Raw genomic sequence first — 27,898 nt, forward strand, 5'->3', positions numbered from 1 at the left:
CTTTCTGCTCTGTCTGCCTTAGAGGACAAGATCCATCACATGTAGGCTTAATTTAATTGACAGGGGCTGGGAAAGTGAGTATGCGAAGGCGAAGCACTAAAAGTGAGTCTAGAGGTGGGGTGGGTATGGAGGACATTTTGCTTGATCTAATTACGTTTTGAGCCCCTGCTTGTATGCCGGTAGATTATTCTCCGTAAAAACAAGATAAATCATTAATCTGGAAGCCCAGTGGAGACTGGCTTTTGCCTGAGAGGCTCATAACATAGTATTCATCATTCTCCTGTCTATCCTGAGGAAGAATAGCCAGATGGTGAATTCATTCTCCTGTGACCAGAACTGTGAGTGCTTTCTGCCATTTCTCTCTCTTTGTTTTGTTCACAACATCTAAAATAGTGAGGCTCTTTCCTTTAATAGTGCTTGATATTAAGAGTTCTTAATTTAGTTGAAATTTGGTCTCCTATAATTCTTCAGTTAGTACCTATCTTAACCTGAGATCTTCTAGAAAGCAGAGCCTGAAAAAAAGATTTGTGTGCCAGTGGTTATTTGGGAGGCAGTCCCATTAGCAGCAGGGAGGGGAAGGTCAAGCAGGGAGGCTGGAGAAGCCAAGAGAAAAGTAAGTTTCTGAGTTGGTCACTGCAGTAGGTGACGGGGCCTCCTTCCTTCTGAGGAGGGCGTAGACTGCCTCAGAACTGTCCTGAGGGTGCATTCCTGTGTTAGCTCTCATCCACCAATGATTGAGGGTTATTCCCACAGCTGCCCTTGTGTGCATGCCATATGGGATCCTGCAGGACTTTCAGGACTTTCACAGAGTTGGAAAGGCCCTGGGACAGTTGCTTGAGGCAAGACACTGTCAGCACCACGTGATTCAAAGCAAGTCCTTAGCTGATGGCCAGATCGAAGGCTGGAATCAGAGGTGAGGCCGAAGGAAAGTGAGGTTGGACATCTGGGTTAGCAATCTGAGACATTTTTATGACACACAACTTGGATTTGAATTTGGACTCCCTCACTTGCTCTGTGAGTCATTTTGGAGCAGTAATTTATCATTATTACATCTCATTTTACCCATTGTAAAATGGAAATAGTATATGCTTCATAGTAAGGATCTGATAATTAGCACTAGTATAAGAAAAGTGTTTGAGGCAATTTGCCTGGGAGATACTAAGGCTCCTAGAAGAGGTGGTTTGCAATCACATCACTAAACTGAAAAGAATAATCCAAATTATTTCTGTTGAACCATACAGCAATCTTTGCATTAAACAGGGCAAGCATTATATTTGTTTTATAAGTAAGGACGTTGAGACACAGAGAGATTATATGATTTAACTAAAATCTCTTACCTGATAAGGGACAATGCTAGTTTTCTGCCTCTTCTTCTAAGTATTTAATCTCTTTCCTTAATTTTTAGCAAATATTAAAATTGCCAAGGGTTGGTCTACAATTTTCGAATTATAATTTACTTACAAATACAATTTATGGATCAAGGCTTAATTGCAGAGGAATAATATTTATTACTGAACTTGGTGAGTAGGTCATGCTGATCATTGATTTTACTGTTGAAATTCGGGCAATGCCTTACCAGGTCGTTTTCCCACGTCAGAGTTCACCATGGAAAGGCCAGTGTAATTATCTCCACTGACTTCCAGCTCTTAATTAAATTAGTGATTCCTGTAGTCTTTCTTCAATAAAGTTCTTAGGGAGCAATTTAGTTGTCAAATGATTCAGATTAAGTATGCACATTTGGATGTTAATTTTTTAAATACCTAAGTAACTGAAAAAAGTATGCAAAATGGCTTATAATTCAAAGAGCCAGAGACAGAGTTATATACATTTCATTAACCCAAAATTCACCATTTAACAGAAAGGTTGTTAGTGACCACAGTAATTTTACAGATTATTCTTTGCATTTGTTTATTTAATAAAAAGTATATTGTAGTTCTACACCACAGCTGAAAAAGCGGCATCATATTCTCTTTTAAACATTTGGGTAATGTTTATTATATGCCCAGCATTGCTCAAAGCCTCTTACATATACTAACCCATTTAATCTTCATAATAGCCTTATGAGATAGGAACAATTATTATACCCATTTTATAGAAGAGGAAACTGAGCTACAAAGAGGTTATGTGACTTCTTAAGGTCAGGTGGCTGCTAAGTGGCGAAACATTGTTGCAAACCCTTGTGATAGGGATCTGAAGGGTTCTTAGAGCTCTGAAGTCAATTTCCCTTAATCATCTTGCCTATTTCTTACATGATTCCTGAAAGAAAAAATTAGAATTCCTAGTGAGTTTACTAAGAACAGGCAATTCTAATCAGGGATAGGGATTTTTATTTGTTGGATTCTCCCAAGACCCCCTTTGGTTTTTTTTGATGAGGAAGATTGTCCCTGAGCTAACATCTGTACCAGTCTTCCTCTATTTTGTATGTGGGACACGACCACAGCATGGCTTGAGGAGCGGTGTGTAGGTCTACACCTGGGATCCAAACCCACAAACCCTGGGCTGCCAAAGCAGAGTGTACGAACTTAACCACTACACCACTGGGCTGGCCCCCCAAGACCCTTTTAAGTAAACATGTATAGTAGAACTTTCTATTGAAATGTTTATGAAAGATATGAAATGGACCACCACAGATAAAATGTGCAGAGATGTCTATGTTTATTTTATTTTGTCTATTCAGTTGTCTTGATCAAGGTTTTCATATTCCAGATCATCTGTGTTTTCTTTCAGGTACTAGAGTTAGACATTCAATTAAATTAGTTTAAAAAGAAAATGGAATTTATTGGCAAATATAACTGATAATCTTAATGGTTAGTGCTGGTTTAGGACTTGACTCTATCCAGGATATCTTTTTCTTTCTCTATCTCTTGGCTCTGCTTTCCTCCGTATTGAAGTCAGGCAGACTTTCTATATGTGGCATTGATGTTGACCCTGCAAACTGGTCCAGAATTACATAATCTCTAGAGCTCTCAAACTCCAAAGGAGAGCTCTTTTCATCCAGAGTTCATATTAATTGCCAGAAAAGAACTGACTGGCTCCGCTTGGGTCAAGTGTCTACTCCAGGAGTAGTCATTAACTTCAGAGGCATGTGGTGCTTGATTGGCCAATCTGGGTTGATTGGAACTCACATACTGTTAGAATCACATCAAATAGGTGAAAAAGCAATTCCCAAAAGAAAAAGAGGGTTCAATTACCAGAAGAGAAAAAGCAATCTCTGTTACTGGTAAGTCATTGTTACTTGAAATTCCAAAATCTTCAGGTCGCCTCAAGACATGTCATGACAATGGCAATCACAATAGACATTGCTGTTTTCTTTTCCCCCAGTGAGCAAGATAGTGAAGATGAACCAGAGAGACTCTGCTTGTTATTTATCATCTCTGTTAAAGGGACAAAGTAATAACATACTTTTTATTATTTATAATGGGTCCTAGGGTGCTTCTGGTGATCAATAAAAGTTAGCTATAATATTTAAAATTAAAAAATATTTTTAATATATGTATAAATACAAATTTTAAAATTAAAGTGATATAACTTTTTGCAGCATATGAAATACTGTACATAAAACATGCTGTATATAAATACTATATAATATATAATATAATATAAATATAATACTCATATAAAACATATAATGATATGTAGCTCACTCTCTTCTCCAGGCTCATTTCTCACTGTTCCCTTAGACTCCCTTTTATTCCAGCCTTGGAAAAGTATTGGAAATTCTCCAAATATGTGCTCCCTTTATACATCGGCATGCTTTTGTGTGCTGTTCTCTCTTCCTGCAATGTCAGTCCTTGTCTACCACACATACACTTGGTTCTAAGGAAATCTACCCAATCCACAGGCCTTACAGCCTTGCCTTGGCCCAACTCCTATTCCCCCTCCTACTGCTCCAGCAATAGCTTTTAGACTAGGACGGATGCATGTCTCAAGACAGCAACCACTCAATGAGAGAGACAGTATTGTTATCCTTAAATTACACTGGAGGAAAGCAAAGCACTGAAATATTGTAGAGCTGGTGATGACGGGGTGAAGATACAAATCCAGTAGATTAATGTCCAAACCCATGTTCTTAATCACCATATTACCTCTAATTCAAAGATGCTTATTGAATGAAGAGTTTAATGATTATTGAGACCTAGCCCTGATACTATGCCATGACTGACTGGAAATAATGAGCTAAAATGAAAAGGAAACCAAAACTGATATTAATTCACTTAAAAAGAAGACAAAGATGCCAACACTTTCACGTTTCATGAATGCAATGTTGATTGGTCAGAGCATTTAGAATAATGTGAGGGTATTTTTGTAGAGCTGGATATATGTTTCTGGGAGAAAATTTTGATCTATTGGAGCCATAGCATTTGATTTACACACACACACACAATCACCTTTTTAATATGTCCTGTTAATTCAATATATACATTTAATATTTTACTTTTTTCTTGAGGCCAGAGTCAAACTTATGGTAACCTACATGCATTTATTTTTTCTATCAGAAAATGTCACAATGTTTGTCCTTGACATTGAAGGGGCAAGGCCTTCTGACAGTGCTGCCAAATCAGTGTCTGCTGTGGTTGGAAATCCAGCTGTGTTTAGTAAGTTGTGACACATAGCCATCTGAAAAATAGCAGTATGTGATTACTTTTGCCTGAATAACACTGATTTTCAAAGTAAACACTTCAAATGGATTGAATAATAATCAGATCCTAGGGAATGGAAGTAAAGAAGAGATAATGAGTTCATGGAAAAAATGAAACAAAACAAAACCCACAAAACCAAAAAACCCTTAAAAGCAATCATATAGTCTGCTGGAGCAGAATTTCTGTCCAAAAGTTAACAAGCTTTAGAGCTCAAATAGTAGAATGATCACCATATTCCATATCCAGGAGAACTTTCTCCTATGCTCATTGAACAACTCTATATATGAAATTCAAAATTTAGTCTCCCTCATTTAAAAGATCACTATTGGGGCCGGCCCAGTGGCACAGTGGTTAAGTGCACACGTTCCACTTCGGCGACCCAGGGTTTGCCGGTTTGGCTCCCGGGTTCAGACATGGCACCGCTTGGCAAGCCATGCTGTGGTAGGCATCCCACGTATAAAGTAGAGGAAGATGGGTATGGATGTAAGCTCAGGGCCAGTCTTCCTCAGCAAAAAGAGGAGGATTGGCAGCAGTTGGCTCAGGGCTAATCTTCCTCAAAAAATAAATAAATAAATAAATAAATAAATAAAAGATCATTCTTCATCCTAATTTGTTGGCTTCTCCCTAGATAATGCTAAATGTTCCTATTATTATCTGAACTCTGCCCATTACCTGATGAGTCTTTCACTATCATTTCAAATATATTATTCAGTACTAAGAACTTCATTGCCTTTCTTTTATTGTTTAAATAAATCTCTCTCTATTTTTGACTCTTCAATATGAAGAGTCAAATTGCAATTTTGAGATAAACTTCAAACGAATAGTCACAGAAAAGTGATTTTGTTTTATCTTAAAATTGGGTACTTTTTTACCATCTTCAACAAATACTTAACATCAGGTCTTTAGAATTCATGCTTCTAAACCCTTAATTTCTCAAAACTCCCCAACATTTAAGCACTCTTCAATCTATTCACTTCACATAAGATATGCAAAAATGAGAGAGACTCATGAAGAATTGTCTCCCAATACTTTGGACTCGTTTTCCCCTATGTTTTCCTATGAAACTCACTTTTTTGGCTAATTTGTCCCATTGAAAAGATTTACCAGTACTGGCTGTCTGCAATATACTCACACACATATTTCTACTTCTCTGAACTCACACTCCTTTCCCTGTAACATCCTGGATTTGTCCAGGAGCCCATAGCAACAGATGATCATTCCAAGGATCCTGATGAGGGTTGAATTTTATCCCCCCAAAATTCATATCTTGAAGTCCTAAACCCCACTACCTCAGAATATGACCTTAATCAGAAATAGGGTCATCGCAGATGTAATTAGGTCAGATGAGATCATACTGCAGTAGGGTGAGCCCATAATCCAATAGGACTGGGGCCCCTTTAAAAAGGGAAATTTAGGGGGTGCAGGCTTGGTGGTGTAGTGGTTAAGTTTGCATGTTCCGCTTCAGCAGCCTGGGGTTCACTAATTTGGATCCCGGTTGCAGACCTATGTACTGCTTGTCAAGCCATGCTGTGGCAGGCGTCCCACATAAAATAGAGGGAAAATGGGCTCAGATGTTAGCTCAGGGCTAGTCTTCCTCAGCAAAAAAGAAAGATTGGAGGCAGATGTTAGCTCAGGGCTGATCTTCCTAAAAAAAAAAAAAAAAAAAGGGAAATTTGGACTCAGACATGCACAAAGGGAGAACGCCATGTGAAAATGAAGGCAGAGATCGGGGTGAGGCTTCTCCAAGCCAAAGAAGGCGAAAGATTGTTAGCAAACCACCAAAAACTTGGGGAGAGCCATGGAATAGATTCTCTCTCACAGCCCTTGGCCAACTTTGCTGACATTTTGATCTTGGACTTCTAGTCTCCAGAACTGAGACAATAAATTTGTGTTGTTTAAACCACCCAGTTTGTGGTACTTTGTTACAGCAGCCCTGGCAAACTAATACAGATCCACACAGACTTTTGGCAGACCCGATCCTAACGTGCACTGACATTTAATGGGGACCCTTAAAGCCCTTCTCTAACCTGGGCTCATATCGACCTCCCTGACTTTTTATCTGAATTCTGCCAAAATTGTCTTACCATTTGGTGAAGCCCCCCCCAGATCCAGCAGAGCCTCTACCTAGAACCCAACAGCAACAAAGAATATCACTAATCTCAAATGGTTTTTTCTTTTTGAGGAAGATTAGCCCAGAACTAACATCAGCCGCCAATCCTCCTGTTTTTGCTGAGGAAGATCGCGCTAACATCCGTGCCCATCTTCCTCTATTTTAAATGTGGGATGCCTGCCACAGCACGGCTTGATAAGTGTTGCGTAGGTCCACACAGGAAAGAATGGGCAAACCCTGGGCCGCTGAATCGGAGCGTGCAAACCCAACCCCTATGCCACTGGGCCGGCCCCTCAAATGGCTTTTAATGCTAGGATTCTAGTGCTGAAGCAACTCTTCAGACCTGAACTATTAAGCTCTCCTGAACTCCAGACCAAGCTTCCTTTAGTCTCAGCTCTTGTAAACCTCAGTCTGCCACAACTCTGCCCACCGTCTTCTTTTCCTGACTTTGATACGCTGGACTGCTTCCAAACCTTGCCTTAGTTATATTATCATTCATCTTTATAGTGAGAGATGTGGCCCCAGTTCTATTCATCTGCCCATGAAAAGTACACTCAACTGCACATGGTCGAGAATTGACAAGGTGGGAGAGTAGATCTACCTTTTCTCTCTTCAGAAAAGAACAATGATTACTAACACATGAGTTCATGGGGGGTGTGACCTGTATGTCCAACTTAAATAACTGGAACAAGAAGTTCTCTGCCTCTAGAATAATAATATCACCTTACGTATACTGAATTTACATCATTTACATCATTTACTGAAAAAAATACAGTGTGCTTGCACAGTAGTAAGTTTTAATATACTTATTCTAATTCATACCCAGTGAAAAGTCATAGTTAGGCCTTATTATCCACACTTTATAGATAAGGAAACAGGTTCAGAGATGTTAAATATTTACAGTGGCTGACTGATAAGATTAATGCTCTGACAATCTAGGGCAAAGTTATAAACATAAAGAGACAAAAAAGAGCAATTCAATAAACAATAGAAGTCTTTATTTACATTGTTTATAGGCAAGCGATTTATTGCCCTATTGGACACACTAGTGACCAATATATCCCAAATCTGAAAGTAATAGAAAAATGAGCCTGATTCTCTCTGTATACAATGTACTAAACTTTTAATGACACTGTTTCACCACTTCAGGCTCAAAATGTTGTGTATTATTCTCTCTCTCTCTCTCTCTGTGGATAAGCATGGACATGGCCTCAGATGTCATGACTAGAGCAGGCAGAATGTACCAGCAATACCTCCCATTATGTGGCTCATACCATTACTGTACAATTTCTTTTCAGTATTTCAGACAAGTGAGTCTTTACCTGAACTCTAAATGAGAGCTGATTTCTAACAAAAAATTTGCAATAGCCTGTTGAATTACTATTGAAATGCAGTAGACTGTGGCTAAGTCTATTATCCCTGAGACTGTGGAAAATGGAGTTTCCTGAAGCCTGTAAGGTTAACATCACTTGCAGTAAGATGATTTCCCCAGACATGCTGCTTTGCTGAGGAATACCCTAGATTTATGGCATAGTACCAGTGAAGGTTCTGGATTCTTTCTACCAACACCCTCTTATAAATTCAAGAGTCAAAACACAGATTCAGAAATTATTGGAAGCATGAATCTGAAGATCACAATTCCAAAGGCCAGGTTGTCTTTTATTGTCATGCAGGAAAAAAATTACCCTCAGTTGGAACTTAGTTTAATATACTACTTGGATATTTAATTCTAAGGATTATTGACACTTTAAAATGGATTCTTCTAAAGTAGTTCATAAAAAATATTTATTGGGAAATTATTAAGAAAAATCAATAAACTAGAGTTGATACAAATATAAGTAAAATGGTCACTCCTTATTTGAGGGGGAAAAAATGGCAAGGAGCTGATCCACTCCTTTTCTTGTGAGTGAAAGAGAAAAAAAACTTCCAAGGTTTGCACTAACATCAATTCAGGGGTTCATATCTCCCAAAGACACTAATTACACCTTATCTTTATTTCTGCTCTGGAGACAATAGGACAAATGAGATTTTAGGGCAAGGACTGGAAAAGAGAGATGCTGATTTGTGATCATGTTTTCCTTCTTGACAGCTTCTTCCTGGTGCTAGCAGTGCAAAGGAGTAAAAGGGAGATTTTGGCAAGTAGAAAACTGCAGGATCTAAAAATTATTACTGGAGGGTAAGACTAGATAAACAAAGAAAATGAAATCAAATGACATAATCCTCCTTCTGTTTGTAAGTTTCCATGAATTAAATATTAAATGAAACATAGGATTAGACATTTAGAAGCAATACCTTTGAGATCGTCAGTAATTTCCTTTATTCTCACTTAGTAGTCATTTTTTCCTAATTTTTCTTTTTTTCTGATATGTGACTTCAAAGCAAAATGTTGTAAATACATATTTATTTGCATTTACAGTATGTAGCAGAGGTACAGAGGAGAGTGTCTAAGAATGTGGACCTTTGAGACACATGGACATGAATGATGGCTGTGCCAGTTGGTAAGTTTGTGACCTCGGACAAATGATGCTATGTATCTTTGTTCAAATGTTCTTGTGTGTAAAATGGATTAACAACAGCAGCTGCCTCATGGTGTCATTCTAAGGATAAAATGAATTAATATGGTGGTGTGAACCTGGTACATGAGCACTTTTAAGAGTATGGACAATTTTAAGGGGATCACTTTCCAGATGCTGAACTCCACATGTACTCTGCCCAAGAAATTGTGGCCGGAGAAAGGGTCATGTCAGAGGTGTCCTGTCTGTTTTCCTCTCTTTCACAACTGTTCTTTTCCACATTCCAAAATAAGGTGTGCCTCTTACCCATCAGAATCTTACTGCACTGCTGTCACTTAATGTGTAAATCACCCAGTGCCAAATAAAGGGACTATGCGAAATAGTGTTGCCGGTGTTGAGATAGGGAGTGACACTAATGACTAAAAATATGTTTTTTGCAAGTCTGGTAATTTCCAATTCTTTGCTTTCAACAAAATTGAAGGAGGACCTAGTTGAGTTTTCAACTGACATGTCGTTAGAAATAATTAGACATGATGAGAACAGAGGATTCTTCCATTCCCATTTACTTCTGTATGTAAACAAATTTCTTAGCTTGTCATGTGTCCCTTGTCAAAATAAAAAATTATTTTATATTTATATTATAAATATAATTGGAGATGATAAGTATCAAATTGCTTATGACCTAGCCTCAGAAGGCAGAAGACATCTCTCTGGCTGTAGTCACATGCCCACCCACAATCTAGGGGAAGACACATAGATCCCACCTCTTGATGGCAAGCTCAATGTCACATTGTAAGGGAGCTTGTTGGGTGGGATATGTTATTGAACCATCTTTGAAAACTACAAAATATCGCATATTATGAAGGGTGAAACCTTGCAATTTTCAAGTTGCAAGGAGTGTTTTGTTTCTGTCAATGGCGAAGCTTGACTTAACTTTGAGAGGAGCTGTCTCTTTTGTTTTAGGGAAGAAATCTAAACAGTTTAATAGGACTTTTCCTGTGGTAAGTGGATATCCCATTCCGAAATGAAAGGATATAATATAGTGAGGAGTGAACGTACTGTGCACTATAAATAAAAGTTCTTCCTACTTAGAAATGGAGCCACATCTCTGAGGTTTGTTTCCTTTCAGAATGAAAACCTCCCCATTTTCTCCCTTTCTGGAGTCCCTATGGAGTCCTGGGCCTGAATTCTGGGCGCACCAGTCATGCTGAAGGACACTCATGTGTGCAGGAGCTAAATCTAATGGGGCAGGAGACAAAGGGTAGAGATGTCCACAAGGAGTTACATTCAAATGGTTTGGCCAGGGGATTCTGAGAGTAGTTACAGGTAATGTCTAGTTTTTAGTTTTTCTTTGGTCATTCTGTCTTATAATATCCTGAAGACTTTAGTAAAATGTTGGTTTATGTTATATCATATTGGGTTTGTATTTTTTGTGGAATTAAGAGATGGGCTTGAGTTAGGATGACCAATTGGTCCAGGTTTGCCTGGGCTTTCCTAGTTTAATCCTGGAATTCCCATGTCTCAGGCAAGCTGGGATGATGGGTCCCTGTAGCTGGAGTCTACACTTGAGCTTAACTTGTTGGGAGAGAAGAGTAACAGCCTGGAAAAAGTTAGATTCACGTCTGTCAGTGGCAACCTTTAGAAGAGGTGCGCCATGTCTTTACTTGAATCAGGCAGCAGTTCAGGTATCAAGCAAATGTTAAGAAAAAGTATCCAAATTTTAGCAATAGGCAGTGCCATGCAAGGTATTGTCTAGCCAGTCCACAGAGGTCTTATCTGATTCTCTAGGGGTGAATACCTTTGTTGGACTTACTATTTTAATATTGATTAGGACATCTGATATTTCTGTAAAGGTTGATATTAACTTGTAGAAACTCATGTATATGATTGTTTTCTGAGAGCAATGCAAATAAATTTTATTCAAGAGATGAAATGATTTCTGTCCTATAAAAAAGATGAACCCCAGAAGTTGAAGTTTTTGCCCTGTAGAATATTAACTAGTCTTATATTTAAATCAGCATTCTTATTCTACTATCCTTTAAGCCACTACAGGGGCCAGCCTGGTAGCATAACAGTTAAGTTTGCACATTCTGCTTTGGAGGCCTGGAGTTTGCTGGCCCAGAACCCGGGTGCAGGCCTGCTCACCACTTGTCAAGCCATGCTGTGGCAGCCATCCCACGTATCAAGTAAAGGAAAACAGGCATGGATGTTAGCTCAGGGCCAGTCTTCCTCAGCAAAAAGAGGAGGATTGGCGGCAGATGTTAGCTCAGGGCTAATCTTCCTCAAAAAAAAAAATAAAAATAAGCCACTATAAATATTTTGATATTGTCCAATTCTTTTAAAATCAACTTCACCATCTTTCTGCTTCCCTCATTAATGAGATAAATAAAATTTGACACTGCTGACTTTATTTGGGTTAGTGATGTTTTCATATTTTTGAAAATCATCCTTTGACATTAGAGATTTGTGGAATGTGTTAATATTCCTAAGAAATATCCTAGAAATTTGTTGAGGGAGTGCACCTGGTGAAAGTCTGGGTTTTCTGCATCCTTTCTCCCTCCCTGGGTGAGGGAAACTATGAATATGATGAAGAGATTGGGTGTTCCCGGAGTGAGGAAGTCTTTCTGTCCCTCCTTCATCTTTGCTGCCAAGCCCCCAGGCCTCAGCCTTCTCCCCTGCTGGCAGAGGCCCTCCTCTTAGTCAGTGGATTCTATCAATGATGTTGTGGTGGGGTGAGGGGTGGTGCAGATTTTTCAGAGCTCTCAAACTGAAACATCTACAAACCAAACCTTTCTTTTACCAATATAGACCTCTTCTTAAAGCTTCATTATACCACTTTATGATCCTAAAAGTGTCTCTGTTGCTTTCTTCAGTCTCACCAAAGATGCTTTCCTAGGAAGGAGCTGGAGATGGAATCAGAATCAGAAGAAAACCAGATGTACACATATATGTATATGTGTGTATTGTGTATATCGCCAGGGTCATAACAGGAAGGTCGAATCTAGATACCACTCTACAAATTTTTTTTAAAAAAGTTAATACCAGGAATTGGTTAAACTGGTGATGGAGAGACTGAGAAACCAAATAGGTGACAGTGGGGCACTCCAGAGGTTAGCAATAGCAGGAAGCTGCTCACCCCTCGGCTGGAGGGAGAGGAGAAGGCAGTGTTTCTGCAGCTCACTGGCTGGCGTTGAATGACGGAAACTGGAAACATGGGGAAGATGCAGCTGTTGGCAGAGAAACTGCCAGGACAGAGAGAGGAGAGAAATATACCCTGGTTTATTCCTTCTTCCCACCTTCCCACTGGCCAAACCTAGCAGGGAGCAGTTGATTACAAAGCCTGGGAACTGCAGCCTGCAGGGTCAGCTCAGTTTGAGACCAGAACAGTAAAAGAGGGAAGAAGGGGCAGGAGCAGAAATGGGCCAATACCAGTGTGTTATTTAGTGGGACGTATAATAGATTGATAAATGTTCAATAGTTACTTTTTCCAGTTTTCTATTTCATTGGCCGTTTAGAGTCTTTATCTAATTACTAGGGATGTGAAGAAAAGTCTTTTGTAACATGCTCCCGGACTTGGACTCAGGCCAAAACTTTCTGAGAATACAAAGGGCTGTCCTGCTCTAAACTTCTTTTTTTTAAATTTAATACACTTATTTTCTTTAAATGCTTTTTTTTTTTCCTCCCCAAAGCACCAGTACATAGTTGTATATCCTCCTTGTAGGTCATTCGAGTTCTTCTATGTGGGATGCTGCCTCAGCACGGCTTGATGAGCAGTGTGTAGGTCCGTGCCCAGGATCTGAACCAGTGAACCCCAGGCTGCCGAACTTAACCACTATATCACCAGGCCAGCCCCTTTAAATTTCTCGAAACTACTTCTATTTGAAGATAGTCAGCTTGGTTGAGTTAAATAAGTGGTCACTCTCTCAGCCCCTGTACTTACTTTAACACTTTTTCAGTCTCCTTTGTTGGCCCCCCAAAGATCTTTCTCTATTTATGACTCATCTCCAAATCCCACAAAAAAAGAGATCTTTTGCCATTTTTTTCCACTTCCTCTGAATTGCTGTCCTGTTTCACATGTAGACATGTGAAATACAGACTTTTGTGGTGATACTCATTACAACCCCTTTTTTGGCCTTTGAGTTCTGAATGCATTAAAAAAAGTGGATACAGAAGAGAGGTAAGGAGCAAAATATCAGCTGTACTGCTGGAAAAGCTAGCTCGAAGAGCTCAACTGGGGCCTGAAGGTGAAGTATGCGTCTTACTTCCTCCACTGAATGGAACTTACCACGTCGTGGGAGGTAGAGAGAACAGATAGCCTGCAGGCCTCGGTCCAGCATGCTCAGTGTCCTTTCTCTACTCTCACCAATTTGATAAATAAGTCCTCTTCTTGGGGGATATTCCCATAATGAGGTAGAGGGAATGACTGGAAGAAATCCCCAGTGTTCCTTTCTGGGGAATATAGGAGAAGGCCTCTCTCTTTGTAGAAATGAGAGAAGGACAATAGCTATTTCCCTCAGTCACATTACAACCTACATAAAATGTCAATCAACCTGCTAAAACCCAACTGTGGGCCAGTTTAGTCTCATTTGTCACCAATTTGTATGCAGTCAATCCCTACCTTGAAAACTTGCAAACTGGCCATTCCTGATTAGAAGAATTTTAAAATCCTGATTAAAAGAGTTTAAAATTTTTCTTTAAAAAGTTTTTGTTTTAAACTTTTACAAATATATTATGTGCTGTTGTAAAAGTTAGCACAGTATAAACAAAAATGTGTTGTTGCACACTGAATATACTCAACAATTCCAGTTCAATTCTCATAAAGTACTGGAAGCATGATTAGGAACACTAAATAATTTTGTGGTTGAAAATAATTGAAAGCATTTTCCTGAAAGAAAATGTAAGTAACAAATGTAACAGCATGTGAAGTGTATTTTAAATGTCTAAATCCAATTCGTTTAGATTTAAGGTAAAAATGAAAGTACACGCCCACTAGATGGCAGCAAACGAAATCTTTTTTTAAAAAGAAAGTCCCTCTAATAAAGCAGAAGAGTGGAAGGGAAGGGAAGCTGGGGGTGACAATTATGTTGTTAGAGGGGAAACTAGGAATTTCAAAACGCACTGGCACATCAGATAAACTCTGTCAATCAAATTGTGATTACAGACTATCTATATTGAGCTCCTAAAGTCAAACTCTTTTAACACCAATTCTTTTGGACCCATGTGTTCTGAGATAACACCCCAGACAAAATGATCCAACAGAAGCTCCCCACAGCCTTATGAGTTCTGAAAATACAGTCATTGACTGTGACAGAGACCGGCCTATTTTACAAATTCTGAGCAGTCTTTGCCGAGACCAGCCCATGACTAACTCTGGTACCCTAAACCCTTTAAGTACCCTTCCTTAACTCCCTCCTTTGGTATTCATTCTCTTTTGCTGCAGTTAGACTTGTAGAGGTGTTCCTGGTGGTGTTGGCCAATGAGCTTTAATATGTCAATGAGACATCCTATTTCCAAACTTGTTAAGGAGTTATCTTCAAAGTTGCTTATAATATAGAAATAGATTTATTTCAGGTAATATAAGTCAAATATTATCAGCAGTGCGAAAGTGAACCATCAAATATGCACACTGACAAAGACTCACTCCTTGACCAAACTTTGGACAAGCTCCTCTGAGCCCTCTTTTGAACTAGGCCTCAACCTTGGGCCCTGCCCTCAGCCTACCCAACCCAGTCTTACCTCAGAATCCTGCTACATTATCATCCTCCGACCCTTGATATCTGGTCACCCTTGGTTATCTGATTGAGTTCCTCTTCCCTGCTTTTGATGTATAAATCCTTGGCCTGCCTTTAGCAAGAATCCCCCTACTCTTGATGTCTCCTCTTAGTGATTGTTCATCCTTTAATATGCTCTTTGTCTATAAATCTCTACTTGTCTTTGTTGTATTTGGAGTTGAGCACAATTTCTCACCCCTATTGAAATAATATTGAATACTGTCTTCCTTACCATTTTAACAATTGTGAGAATAATTTTTCTTTAATAATACATGTTTGTTTGTTATTTATTTATTTTGGTGAGGAAGATTTGCCCTGAGCTAACATCTGTGCCAGTCTTCCTCTATTTTGTATGTGGGTCTCCACCACAGCATAGCTGATGAGTGGAGTTTGTCTGTGCTTGGATCTGAATGTGCAAACCCAGGCTGCTGAAGCAGAATGCACAGAACTTTAAACTTTTGGCCATGGGGCCAGCCCCATCATGTTTATTTTTTAATGTTTTACTTGTTTTCAAAACTTTAACATGTAATCTATCAATTATTCTGGATGGCTTTAAACCTGAAGCTATTTTTAAAGTTCATTATCTCTAACTGGAATGTATTTCTAAAGATCTTCTTTTTTGTCATCTATCTTCTCATGCAGCTGTGTATTACTTCCTTTATTGACCTCCTAAATGATTTTCTAGTATCTCCAACTCCAATCCAGTCGATCATCTTGCACACTGAATTCCTAACCTTCGCTGGCTAATGAGTAAAAAGAACTTTATGTTTATTTCAATGCCACACAGTCTTAAATGTTGGACCTTAGCTCTCCCGGATACTTCTGAGCGCCTCCTATTCCCACAAAGATGTCCATGAGGGAGTCATTCCTGGGCATCTACATATTGTTCTTTTTTTCCAATTCCTTCCTACTCAGAGTAGTTTGTTGTCTGTAGAGCTGTTCAGGAAGCGTTAAAACTCATCGTTAGGGCTTTTAACTTTCTTTCTAAGTGTCTTAGACCTTATCTCTAATGTCCCACACAGCAAACATTGATTTAGGCTGTTATGCTTCTTGTAAGCATTATTACTTATTAATTTTACCAGTTCATTAAGGATAATCTCAAATGCCATCCTCTCACAATAGCCTTTTATGAGATCATCTGCTAATATAATTTTCCCCTCAGTTGAGATAACTTCTACCCATTGATAGTGGGTCTAACCAATAGAGGGCTACACATGGTAGGTACTTTTTAATATAAATGTTCACGATTCTAATAATTTGACAAATAATTACTTTTGAGTCTCTACTATATGCCAGAAACTGTGCTAGACACTTTTAGTATATTACTTCTAATCCTCACAACAATCTTTCAAATAGGTTATTATTATCGTCATTTTACAAATGAGGAACTAAGGGTCTGAAAGTTTAAAAGACTTACCCTAAATCATATAATAACTTGGCAGAAGAGCTGGATCCAAATCCTATGTTTTATTCTCTATACATGATGCTTCCTTCATGCCCCTCCCACTTTTGTCTTCCTCTGGTTATACAAAATTATTTAGCATTTCATTTATCCAGTGATTCGACTCCTAATCTCAGTAAAGTGAAGAGACTCACAGGAGGCCAAAAAATAGAGTAAAATAAAAAACTCGTAATCAATAAGAAAAGTAAGTACATACAGCACCCACATATTTAATATTTTTAGCTGTAAGTTGCAGCCACTTTCAGCCTAGAATTTGTGGATCTTACATTTTATGTAGGATATGTTGTCAGTTTCACTACATAATCACGGGAAGCAGCATATTAGAAACTGTAGCAAAAAAGTCACTGCTCTCAATCAGTGAGGAAGCAAGAATCATTTACCAGGGCAGCAAAGCAAACATTTACGAAAGGCCGTTACTAAAGACGCAAACAATTTTTTGTCCCTCAGCAGTTGAGGTCATCCCTGAATTAAGCCACATTACAGTAATTTGTAGCATCATGTTGTTTATCCTCTTTGTTGAGTCATTCGCTAAAAAGAGTTGTATGAATAACCCTTGATAGGTTATTCTAGCGAGTTGTTCTTTCTACACACGTGTTTAGAGGTTTTAACTGAAACAGATGTTCTGTGAAGGATATTTAACAGCTCCTCATAAAGACTCATTGTTTAATTCAAACTGGCCTCTCAACTATGTTAAACTCTTGGATTGCTAAATTTATCAAGGATTGCTTTAGTTGGCAGTAGTATTTCAATATCTATATGGAAATTTTAACATGAAAAATGATTTTAATATCCATAATTTTATAGGTTCCAAGGCAGTGTTTTTTTCACGTTTAGTATTTCCAAAATGGAGCTGTTTTATAACTTTATTCACATTTTCTATGAAAAACTATTTTAAATTAATAATCTGACTTTCAGGCAAACACTCTACTTGTGAAGATGTTCATTTCAGTATTGTCAGAGTAAAAATTAGAAACAAGCCAATGTCATCAATATGGGAGTGGTTAAACAAATTATAGTAAATTCATACAAAGGAATTTGGTACAGACATTGTACCTTCGTATAGAGATAGCTGGGTGATGTAGATTTTTGTGTGATGTTTACTAAAGTTAAATATGCAATGCAAACAAAGATCCACTATTTCTTCTTAAGTATTTGGACTACAATTCTTGGAGCTGGACGGCAGTGCCGTCTATTACGTAATAAGAACCTTGTGATTAGATGTTTCTCCATTTGAATGAATGCTAAGATTAAAAAACACACAATTAGGGGATTGGCCCTGTAGCATAGTTGTTGAGCCTGGCACACTCTGCTTTGGTGGCCTGGGTTTGCAGGTTCAGATCCCAGGCGCAAACCTATACCACTCTTCAGCTATGCTGTGGTAACAACCTACGTATTAAGTGGAGGAAGATGGCAACAGATGTTAGCTCAGGGCTAATCTTCTTCAGCAAAAAAAAAAAAAGAAAAGAAAAGAAAAAAAGACAAGTCATTTAGCTTGCTTTAAAGAACAAATTTATTATAAAAATGGGAAAAAACCCCATCATTTCATAGTAAAATCTAAATGATATAGAACACCAAGGCATCAGTTAAGTAAGTAATACCTGAAAGAATTGTTATTAATTCTGCGATTTAACAAATTCTAGTCCCCAAATAACTTGTAAACTCACAAGATATTTTTACGTATTGAGGTGTATGGGGTAACTATTATGGTTAAAAACTGATTTGGCTTGAACTAAAAAGCCTGACTTATGGCCTATCAAACATACGTTGTACATGTACTTATCCATTAAAGTAAAGAATGCCCTCTTTTTGGATGAGAATGCATACTTCCCCTCCTACACTCAATTGGTAAGGCCCTATTGGTAACCCCTGGATTAGTCCCTCTCTCAACATCAGGGTCGTGTTAACCTCCTAATTTGCAACTAAATACCTTTTTGAAACTGTGTTGAAAATGTATCATGGGCGTGTTTAATGTATGTTCTTTGTTCTGGAAAGATATAAGACTGTACTGAAAACCATGCTTCTCTGGAACGCCTTCTAAGGCCTTCCTGGATTATAACCCTCACTCTGGGGCAGGTAAAACTCACCTTATTTCTCTTATCTATGGAATGGTTATTGCTTATTTTGTGTTGACATTTCTTGGTGAAGTCAGCAGGATTTCAGAGAAACCTACTGGAGACCACTTGGAATCTACTTTGAACTGGCACTTGATACCACGTGGGCCCCTGGAGCCCCTCTGGCTTCCTGGCACTCTTCAGGTGTCCACGGTGAGTTCTTCTGAAACCTGGACTTCCTTATTTAAGTGGTAGATCTTGACTTTTACTTAAGCTGCTTCAAGTCTTAAGATTAGGTATCTTAAGAGAAACCTAGGGGGAATTTCCTAGGCCAGGAGAGCCTAGAGGGAACTGTGGAGTGAACAGGACAGGCTGACCTTTTTAATTTGGCTTTAAATTGGAAAGAATTGTGTCTGTAACGTCTGAACAAATTGTTTAACAGCAAAATGAGAGACTGAGAACTCATTCAGCTCTGAACAGAAGGGACACCAGCTCCTCTCAGCCCTAAGGCATTCTCAGGTGACTGAGAACCCAGTGGGATTGTCTGAGGTTGAGCCTCGGGACATGCAGGGATCCCATAGGGAATTCCATCAAGATTGTTCACTTTAAGTAACTGATGGCTCATCCACGGAAGTGCCTATGAGGATTGGTCATTCACGTGCCCTGACCACCACAGTAGTTTTAGACTGCCAGAGGGAGAAACTGAGACATGGTAAGAGAGTGCTCAGGATCTTTTTTAGGGAATGACACTCACAAGCAGCACTCTTGACCCATTACACTGTCCGTAGATACTGTTAAGACTATAGTAAAATGAAACTAAAAGAAAATGGGAAATTGTGCTTCTAAAAACCAACTAGTTCCGAAACGGGCAGCCTCCACCTGGAATTCTAACTGGCTTCATGTACAATATGTAGGGTCGAGCAGATACTTGTAAGTGCTTAACAAAATGGGGATAACTGTAATGGTTGGATCTTTGGATCAAGATAACCCAGGATAATTTAAAATTATAGAGGCCAGTTTGAGGCTCCTTTGAGTCTCCAAAACTTGTACATTGACCATTATAAGGAATGTTCCAATTAGGCAATATCATTAAGAATTGCACTTATTAAGTCCTGGCTTTAAGGACACCCTCGTAATCTAACTTTCAAAGGAGGACACACTGTGAACCTCTCTCAGGGTTAATGAGACTCTGAGAGACTTTTTTTTTTAAAGATTTTATTTTATTTTTTTCGCTTTTCTCCCCAAAGCCCCCCGGTACATAGTTGTATATTCTTCGTTGTGGGTCCTTCTAGTTGTGGCATGTGGAACGCTGCCTCAGCGTGGTTTGATGAGCAATGCCATGTCCGTGCCCAGGATTCGAACCAGCGAAACACTGGGCCGCCTGCAGCAAAGTGCGCGAACTTAACCACTCGGCCATGGGGCCAGCTCCACTCTAAAAGATTTTCTGGGAAACTGTTACCCTTAAACAGTCAAGGGGAAACTAAAATTAAAAATTAATGGAGTTGTTTAATGCTTCTGAGAATAGTTACTGTTTGTCTCAGCTAAAGCCTGACAAGATATTTGAAAGAATTTAGTAACTTATGATCAGAAATTTGGCCAAATTGGAAGCTGATGTTCAAAGCCCAAAAGGAATTTTTTTTAAGATGAATTAAGATAAAACTAAGCACCCAGAGGGAAAGAAGCAAATTAAGGAAAATGTAATTGGATGTGTGCGTGGGTCCTTTGATAAGTAACTAACCTCTGCTGTTTATCTATCTCAAAAAAAAAACTTGTGACCTCAGGGAGCTATTATCTAGACCATCCCAGATTCCTGAGTCTGGAAAAAAAAAGGAGGGTGTAGGGGAGAAGAAGATTTTGGACATGCAGACTGCTATGAAAGCACCTTTGCCCAAAAATCTAAGGAAAAAATTTAAAGCAGAGGCTATAAAAATTCTTTGCTGCATCTGTCTATATGTTTGGGTGTATCTATATATATGCTATAAATGTGATATTTTTCTACCTCCAGATGGTATAATTTCTAAAGGAGCTCTACTTAATTGACTTAAAGTAAGTGCTTACATAAATTATTACTAAATGTAATAGAAACTAACCTAAATGTCTTTCAAATTAACATGATATGAAATAATCTTTGGTAAATGAAAGTTTGTGTGAGTTTGTTGGTTTGATTGAAATAGGTATATCCTCAATTATCAGCATTGGATATGATGCAGACAAGTGGTTTGGGTTTATTAGCCAAATAAGCTTATGCATCTCTGTTAAAAAATTTGTCAGCAAAATAACTTAGAATGATGGCTGATTTTGTCCAATATCTCATGAAGTTTTTGTAGGTCATACAAACATAATTCTTAGAAACAAATAAATTAAATAGATGTGAAAAGATAAAAGTTTTTGTGTGAACTTTTTAACAATAATTATATGTCATGGTGTATATATTAAAATAACTTCAAAACTTTTGGTGATTTGAAATCTTAGAAGTTTGTTAAATTAAGTTAAATAATAGAAATTTACTGAGTATCTAGGTCATTTCCACATAAGATAAAATATTAGACATTAATTACTAATGGGTTTATCTACTTTTGCCTTCTTATTACAGAGAAACTAAAAGATGTTTGGGCCTATTAGTAAACATATATCTTGTATTTTATAAAGATTGTACTACAACGTAGTATTTTTCCAGAAATTATAAAAAGTGTTTATGAATTTGCCATAGAATGCTAATGTAAAAGAGAGTTTATAATTGCTTACTTCTTAGTTTTTACTGAAAATTAAGATCTGTAGGGGTTAAGAATTCTAATTGATATATGTGATTAAAGCTACTAAAAATTAGTAAGGAAAACATCTTTGTCTTCAAGGAAAGTAAGATGCGTGTTTTCAGTGAAGAAGGTATAAGGAGAGGAAATATTTTTGTCTGTTTTGTTAAAAAGGATAAATTTGCCCTAAAGCACTAGGGAAAAAAGAAGACATAGAGCAAATTCTGAATGTGAAAGAAAATTATAGAAGGTTTGTGAAAAAGTAACCTTGAGAAAAGAGTTTTATGCATGATAAGCTGGCTAAGATTGGAATAAATTTAATTAAGTAAATAAGTTTTAACTTGAAAAGTAAGCTGGTACAAAATTAGAATTTGATTTTCTCTTTCTTAAAAGGTTAATTTTCCTAGACTTTTAGTCAGCTCTTGATAATGAGTATATCACAAGTTTTGTTACCAGACCAAACGTGGGTCCCTTCTTGGAAGCTGAACCAAACTGCACCAGAAACAGTTTTTTCAGAAAGTCCAATTTTTATTTGCAGCATGCAGCAAAGAAAAAGATGGAGACCCTAGGGAATACTTTCACAAAGCTATGGCCCCCAAACACAGTGGGATGGGTATCTTTATTTGGGGTAGGGAATGAATATTCAAAGAAGAAGTTTCATCATCACATGTAGAGGTGGACATAAGCTTGCACATGCATGGTTTGAAATCATGCTTCTACATACATTGCATAACCTAAAAATGGCTGCTTTTCCCCTCCCAAAGGAGGGGAATTTACAATGTTTAGCATACAAGTTACTTTAGTACAGCTCTTGGCCTGTCTATGCAGGCACCAGTCTTGCAGTTGTGTTCTGGACTGGCCTGGTCTGATTCAGCACAGCTGGGTCCATGGCGGTTGTCAGCTAGAGCTTCTTCTTGAAACATAGCTGAAAACCACATAAGCTCAAGCCCCAAGGTGTTAGATAAAGGAACACCTGCACCTTACAAGAAGACAAGAGAATTAGGCCAAACATAAAAGTTAGATATTTTTAAAATATTTTATTGATTGATTGATTGATTGATTGATTCATTCATTCATTCTTCTTCTTCTCCCCAGAGTCCCCCAGTTCATAGTTGAATAATTTAGTTGTGAGTCCTTCTAGTTGTGGCATGTGGGGCACTGCCTCAGCATGGTTTGATGAGTGGTGCTAAGTCTGCGCCCAGGATCTGAACTGGCGAAACCCTGGGCCACCGAAGCAGAGTGCACCAACTTAACCACTTGGCCAGGGGGCTGGTCCCCAAAAGTTAGATTTAACTCTCTGTTAGAGAAAAACAGGTTAGAGTTCATATCTGAAGACAATTTTTCTTTATTTTTTGGTAAATCTACCTATTATATGTTTTTTCAAAATAATTTCCTATGTTCTCAAAGGCTAAAATCTCTATATTAAGAGAACTAAAGTTTTTTTTAAACCGTTTTTCTTTAATATCTGTTGTCACTTTGGTGAAATGGATGGCGGAGCATTATTTCACAGCAATCAGTGTTTCAGAGCAACACAAGATCACCAAACATTTGATCTTGTTTGACCAAATGTTTTAAAATCTTTTGATATTTTTTACAAGTTTCCCCCAAAATTCAGACCCTAAATAAAGTCTTTCTTTTGACCTGAAAAAACATTTTTTTCCTTTGAGAATTTTCAGAGGGCTTCTGGGACTTCTCAAAGAAATTTGTTCTCCCCGTAAAGAGGGAGCTGCTGAACTAATTAGGCTTGTTTGGTATGCTAAATTGCGTGTGAAGCATTGTCAAGTAAATGATGAGAAACCTTCTTAGGGTATACTGCATAGGTAAATATTATTCACTATCTTAACCCTGCTACCTTGCTTCCAGCACCAGAGAAGGAAAACAACCATAACTGCATTCCGTTATCTAATGTGGTTTACAGATGTGTCTTACTTAAGTGATAAGCAAGGACATTATCAAGCTGGATATGTTGTCCAGCTTTGAGAATGCCCATTACTTTCTATTAACTCTCCTCACCCAGTGAAAGAGTTCCTACAGGTTCAAGAAATCACCGCAGAAGAAAAGAAACAAAGGCGGCAACAAAAAGGGGGAATTTTTGACACCACCATACAGATTTGGTTCCAGCCTGATAACCAACTGTAGTGCCTATTGGAGCACAATTGCCACTGCTCTGACAGATGCATCAATTGCCCATTGGGCACCTGAAAAGATGATTTTTTGGGGAAAACAATATTCTTGGAAATTTTCTCCCACAGTGGTTGATAAAGCATATGCTCGTTGTGTTATATGTCCTAAATATAATCCTGGGAAAACACTTCATGGGTTTCAAGGTTACCTTTCCTTTCCTAAGGGACCCATTGAGGTGTAGCAATTGACCTTTGTTCAAACGCTACCACCTCAAGGATATAAATATCTTAGTAGTGATCTGTGTGTTCTCACATTGGGTTGAGGCCTTTCCTTGTGGAAGAGTGATGGCTTTGGTAGTAGGTAAGTTATTGGGAAGGACAATTCCTGTTTAGGGAATTCCTACTGAGTTCTTCAGTGACTAGGGAGCTCATCCCACCAGACAAAGGATTAAATCCATTTGTGGCATTTGGCCAATAATACAACATTTCAACTGATGGTACAATCAAAACTCAATTGGCAAAGCTTTCAGAAACATTTAATCTCTCATGGCCAAAAATTCTTCCACTAGTACTTTTTAATCTTGGATTTACACCTTTTGGTAAACATCGGCTGTCTCTTTTTGAAATAATAATGGGACAGCCTATGTAATTAGATGAGGAAATGTATGAACCAACTTTCCTTTAGGGAGATATGTTACATTTTTGCCAGGTTCTCATTGAAGTGCTTAAAAACAAAGACAGGTTGGTAGCTGATTCCTTTCACAGAGCTCCCAGGAGGTGAAGACCTTAAGGATCATGGGCTATAACCTGGAGAATTTATTTATTGGAAGAGACATCAAATAAAAGACTCTCTGCAGCCCCATTGGAAAGAACCATAACAGATACTTTTAACCAATCCATGCACTGCAAAATTAAAGGGCATAGACTCATGGATATACATTTCCCATTAAAAAAGTCTCCTTTGCCTGAGTAGATTTCAATTCCTGTTTCTGACACTTGACTTCAACTGACCAAGACAAATGCCTCCAAACCAGGATAAGAAGACAGCATCTGTTGTAGACAGCTGTCCCAAGACTCCGGACCAGGCCTGTATTCCCAACCTTATATCTCCTCACTTAACCCCTTGTAATGCTGAAAACATACACCCATTTTCTAATAGCTCCATTTAAGATTTTCATAATACTCTCATACTTAAAGAAAGTGATTGGTTTGGAACAGACTGGTCTTGAAGGCCAGGCATTTATTGGGTGGCTCCTAAAAAGAACTCAGTGGTTTTGTGGAACAAACCTTTGCCTTTGGCTACTGCCTGTATGGCTAGGATGCCGCACCTGGGTTTCCCTTGGATGCAGGGAAGGATTTGCCCTGAACTAACAACTGTTGCCAATCTTCCTCTCCTTAAGGACAGATGAGCATGTTCAGTGTTCCACTGGTATGACCACCTAGCAGCTATTATTTGCTCCTCTTTGGGGCTAGAAGATGTCATACATCACATTTTATATTTCAATTACATATAGAAACCCTGACTAAATTTACTCAACAAACCCTTAATGATAGTCAAGCAGGAATAGCCATATTAAATATTGAAATGTCTTTAATGAGAAGGGCTGCCCTTTAAAATAGAATGGCGTTAGATATTTTAACTGAATCTCAAGGCGGTATGTGTGCAATCATTTAAACCGAATGCTGTGTTTTTATACCTGATGAATCTTCCAATGTGTCATATCTGCTAAAGCACATAAGAAAGTAGGTGAATGCCCTCAATGACCCTACACCTAGACTTGATTTGTTTAGTTGTCTCCCTCCTGGTATTGACTTCCATTTGAGACTCGGATTTCAATTCCTATTTATATTACTCCTTGGAATTCTTGTATGATTCATAATATTCAAACTAATTATTGTTTTCTTTACTCAGCGTTGTAAGACTGGCATGCAAGCTAGAGTAATGATTGATCAGCAACTTGAGATGGTTGACTGATCTTACAACCCTGGACAAATCTTCTTTTCTTATTAAGGCTAGGCCTAAGGATTTATTTCTAAGCCAATCATTTCAAGTATTGGATTACCTGTTCTATAATTGTTATAAACAATGTAACTATAGGAAGTCATATAAAAGCACATGTGAATAATCTAAAAATAATTGACAAATTACATAACCTATGAAATACTTTCCCTGTTAAGATGTACTTCTATGCTTGTCCAGTATATCTGACTATTTCGCCCCAACATGGATACCTGGGCAAATAAAAGCCTAGCACCAAGTGACATGATGGGCCCAAGGCAGGCAGCAGCCACCCTGGTACTGAGGGACAATATTTTGATCAGCAATGCTTCCCATCAAAAGATTATTGATAAAAAGGGGAAAATGACAAGAGATTTTCACATATTGAGGTATATGGGTAACTATTTGGGTTCAAAACTGATTTGGCTTGATCTAAGAAGCCTGATTTATGGCCTATCAAACATATATTATACATGTGAATAACCATTAAAGAATGCACTCTCTTAAGATAAAATGTGTACTTCCCCTCCTACACCTTATTGGTAAGGCCCTATTGGTAATGCCCGGATTAATCCCTTTCCTGACGTCATGGTCATGTTGACCTGCTAATTTTCAACTGAATATCTCTTTGAAACTGTGATGAAAATGTATCCTGGGTGTGTTTAATGTATGTTCTTTGTTCTAAAAAGATATGAGACTGTACTGAAAACCACGCTTCTCCAGAATACCTTCTAAGGCCTTCCCAGGTTACAATACTCACTCTGGCTCATAATAAACTCACCCTAATTTTAATTTATAGGTTGGTTATGGATTTTTTGCATCCACATTTCTTGGCATAGTTGTGGCAGGATTTCAGAGAAACTCACTGGAGACCACCTGGAATCTATACTGAAGTAGAATTTGGTACCAATAGGGGCCCGCTGAGCCCCTCTGGGTCACTGGATTCTTCAGGTGACCCTGGTGAGTTCTCCTGAAACCCAGACCTCCTTATTTTTTTTTTTTTTTAAGATTTTATTTTTTCCTTTTTCTCCCCAAAGCCCCCCGGTACATAGTTGTGTATTCTTCGTTGTGGGTTCTTCTAGTTGTGGCATGTGGGACGCTGCCTCAGCGTGGTCTGATGAGCAGTGCCATGTCCGTGCCCAGGATTCAAACCAACGAAACACTGGGCCGCCTGCAGCGGAGCGTGCGAACTTAACCACTCGGCCACGGGGCCAGCCCCCCAGACCTCCTTATTTTAAGTCAATGGTCCAAGAGTTTATCTGAGCTGTTTCAAACCTTAAGACTAGGTGTGTTAAGCAGGTACTGGTACATACCCTAGGCAAGAGGAACCTAGGGGAATTTCCTAGGCCAGGGGAGCCTAGTGGAAACTTTGGAGTGAATAGGGCAGTCTGACCTTTTAAATTTGGCTTTAATTTGGAAAGAATTGTGTTTATATAAAGTCTGAACAAACTGCTTGACAGAAAAGTGACAGACTGAATGTGTTCAGCTCTGAAGAAGAGGGACATTGCTCCCCCTGGCCAAAGGCATTCTCAGGTGACTGAGAACCTCAGCAGGAGTGTTGGAGGGTCAAATCCTCATGATGTGTAGGGATCCTATAGGGAACTCCACTATCATTCATGTTAATTAATTAAAAGCTCATCCGGGGAAGCTCATATGAGGGTTGGTCACCCGAGCTCTGAGCCCCCATGGTGGGTTTAGGCTGTTGGTGGGAGAAACTAAGGCATGTAAGAGAGTGTTTATGACCTTTCTTTAGGGAGTAACACTCACAAGCAACACACTTCTGACCCACTACACTGTCCCTAGGAATTTTTCAGACTTTACAGCAGAACAAAATCAAAAGAAAAGAGGGAAATTGAGCTTCTAAAAGCCAACCAGTTCCAGAATGGGCAGCATCACCTCCAAACTCCAGCTGGCTTCATGCTGTGACTTGCAAGTGCTTAATGAAATAAGCGTCACTATAAATGGCTGGCAAGATGACCTGGGATAATTTGAAATTACAGTGGCTACTGTAGGGCTCCTTTTTAAGAGCCAGGTAACAGAGAAATTTTTAAAGAATCAAGCTCGCCAACTTCCAGCACAATTGCTCAAACGAAAGGTTCTGGAAGCTGTAAATATTTATTGAGAGCAGCAAAAAAATATCTTACCAAGCTTGTTTCATGTCCTGAGGGCTTAGCTTAATAATTGTCAGGCTAGAGGTCCCAAAATATGGTCAGACAAAATGCAGTTGCACCCCATTTTGTGGTCAGAGATAGACAGAGAGAAGCGTTGGTTGCACTCCATTCACAGCTAAGGGTCCTACCAAACTGCACCAGCCTCAGGGGAATTACGTCAGCTCTTAGAAGGAATGTTCCAATTAGATAAGATGATTTAAGAAGTTCACTTAAAAGCAAAGGCTTTAAAATTCCAAAATAATCTTATTGAAAGTTTTGTTGCAAATAGAAAATTAAGTTATAACTAGTACTTAAAGGAAAATATTAGG

At 38.6% G+C, this 27,898-nt stretch overlaps 1 long non-coding RNA gene across 1 annotated transcript; it reads left to right on the forward strand.

The window, feature by feature from the left end:
* Positions 1-27,263, forward strand: LOC138917503 (uncharacterized). Its single transcript, XR_011425666.1, has 4 exons — positions 1-338; positions 9,167-9,248; positions 18,642-18,760; positions 20,553-27,263. It is a non-coding gene; the product is annotated as an uncharacterized lncRNA (long non-coding RNA).
* The last annotated feature ends 635 nt before the right edge of the window (positions 27,264-27,898 follow it).

Source organism: Equus caballus, chromosome 14, assembly GCF_041296265.1.
Source record: "Equus caballus isolate H_3958 breed thoroughbred chromosome 14, TB-T2T, whole genome shotgun sequence".
Classification (NCBI taxonomy): domain Eukaryota; kingdom Metazoa; phylum Chordata; class Mammalia; order Perissodactyla; family Equidae; genus Equus; species Equus caballus.